Here is a 2,671-nt window from a genome sequence, read left to right as displayed (position 1 = left end):
CTAAGTGAAGTATCCCAAGAATGGAAAAACAAGCACCAGATATATTCTCCAGCAAACTGGTATTAACTGAGTAGCACCTAAGTGGACACATAGGTGCTACAGTAATAGGGTATTGGGGAGGTGGGAGGGGGGAGGGGGGCGGGCATATACATACATAATGAGTGAGATGTGCACCATCTGGGGGATGGTCATGATGGAGACTCAGACTTTTGGGGGGAGGGGGGAAATGGGCATTTATTGAAACCTTAATATCTGTACCCCCATAATATGCCAAAATAAAAAAAATTAAAAAATAAAAAAAAATTAAAAAAATAAAAATAAAAAAAGACTGCAAAAAAAAAAAGTAATCTTTACATTGAATTCTTAGTCATGCATAAATTCCCTATCACCTTTCAGAATTAAAAAGGGGGATTTTAAATTGCAGAGGCTACTAAATTTACAAAGTAATCATATGAGAGAGATCTAAAAAATGTCTATAGTCTACTGTCTTGTTCCTTACAATGTAGTAAAAGTATATGAAATCCAAATTTGGCTCTGAACTTTAAACTTGCAAAACTCTACAAACAGCACAGGAAATACGTTTCGAAAAGTAGCCAGAAATCAAAGGTCAATTCAATGTGACTTCCAAAATGAGAGCTTACCAAAAGTGCTTTTCTTTTTCTCCTACATTTTTTTGATTTTCTTTTTTTTTTACTGCAGGAAAGCATTCTATCTGTAAATGTCATTCTTTTTAAAATGCTCAAAATAATTTCCAAAAGAATAATTCTTTCATTGACATTTTTACACTGCTTATCAAAAAGTCTTCATTCTTTATATCTCACTTATTTTTGACATTATAAATGTATATCTCTTCAAAAGCATCATTTCTTAAACAAATATTGACATAATGACTAGGTCTACTATTCATCCAGGCAGTATGGACTTAAAGATGAGAGGACATAGTTTTGATTCATAAGGAGAAATTGACATTTCCTGATGATTTAACAAGTTTAATAATTATTATTTTACAAAGACAACAAATGTTTTAAGTCAGATAAAAACAAATTGTATTTTATCAATGATCTGAAATGAGAAGTTGTGTGTGTATCAATCACATGTGTGTGCCAATTGTATATTGTTGTATAACAAAACTGAATGGCCTGAGAAATGTACCATATTCCATGAATCTCTGGCTTCACAGGCTCACCTGGATGGTTTTACTCTATTTGGTGTCAGCTGGGGGGGCTGCAGACATCTGTAGGTTTGACTGCGTTTGGTCATCCAATGTCATTCACACATGTGACTGGCAGTTGGTATTGGCAGCATGACCCTCTCGTATCTTGGTTTGTCTTCCCATGGCCTTTCAACTTGGCTTAGACTTCTAAGAATATGGAAATTGGATTCCAAAAAAAAAAGTGTTTCAAACAGTGAAGGAAGAAACTCCAAATTCCTTGAGACCTAGCCTCAGAAGTTACATAGTGTTGTTTGTACTGCATTCTATTAATGGAAACATGTCGCTGGGCCAGCCAGGTTCCTCAGAGGAGAAATGGAATCCAGTCTCAATAGAAGGAGGGGTCAGAGAATTACAGCCACCTTCAACCAACTACAGGGGAAAAAAATCTCCATGTTTGGTGAAAAATTGACATGGTATCCTATAAATTGTTTCAGACTGTCATTACTTAGATGACTACTTCCTTTTTCTAAATTTCACTCTTTATTGTTTTTTTTTTTATCTTTCAGTTATTTAATTAGGTTCTTTGTAAACTTTTAGAATATCAATCTGTGAGGATAAATTCCATTTGTCAGGGCAAACAGAGATCGCAGATAGCCCTGGAGCTGAGGAATTGCCTTGATTTTTGGTAAAATTTGGGAGTCCACAGCTTTCTGATCCACTTTGCGATGTTCTGTAATCTCGTATTTCTCCTTTTCTGTGTCGAAGATCTCACCCTCCTGGTGTCTGGGCTTCCGCAGCTTCTTCTTCTTGAAGTAAGCATCGGTGAGATGCTTAGGAATTTTCACATTGCTGATATCAATTTTTGTGGTGGTGGTGATGACAAATTTCTGGTGTGTCCTTCGCAGAGGAACTCGATTAAGGGACAGAGGTCCAGTCACAAGTAACAAGTCACTGCCACGTTGCTTCAGGAAAACCACTCTCTTGCCTCTGTGGCGTCCGGTGAGGATGATGAGGATGGTCCCGGGAGTGATGCTAGCTCGCAGTCTTCTCACGTGTTGGCTAAACGTTTTTTTGCCGTGGCTCAACAGCTTTCGAGGAACATCTTCTGTTGGATAGTACCTAGGCATTTTGCGAAGTTTAACCACTCGAGTGCCACCATTCTTGTCACCACCAACTGGTTTTGTAACAGTGGCGAGGACCTTCTTCTTTTTCTTTTCAACCTTGGATTTAGCCACTGAGTATTTCCTCTTGTACATGGCCTTCCTAGAGTACATGGCAGATCGGGAATATCGGCCGATTCCTCTGACGAGAACAGGATTTCGGCTGCAGTGTGGCTTCCCCTTCTTAACCTTTTTAGCCTTGAGGTTAGCCTTTTTCACTTTACCACCGGCATCAGCCTTCTTGGCATCAGCCTTTTTGGCATCAGCCTTCTTGGCTTCAGGTTTCTTGGCTTCAGGTTTCTTCTCTTTAGTATCCGGCCTCTTCTCAACTTTTTCACCTACCATCTTGCAAGATGGG

The 2,671-nt window shown here is 38.7% G+C and overlaps 1 pseudogene; it reads right to left on the bottom strand.

The window, feature by feature from the left end:
* Nucleotides 1–1,746: 1,746 nt before the first annotated feature.
* LOC105862984 (large ribosomal subunit protein eL6 pseudogene) lies at nucleotides 1,747–2,671 on the bottom strand (annotated as a pseudogene).

This window comes from Microcebus murinus, chromosome X (assembly GCF_040939455.1).
Source record: "Microcebus murinus isolate Inina chromosome X, M.murinus_Inina_mat1.0, whole genome shotgun sequence".
Lineage (NCBI taxonomy): Eukaryota > Metazoa > Chordata > Mammalia > Primates > Cheirogaleidae > Microcebus > Microcebus murinus.
Note: the sequence above shows the minus strand (reverse complement) of the source record. Positions and strands in the feature narration are given on the sequence as shown.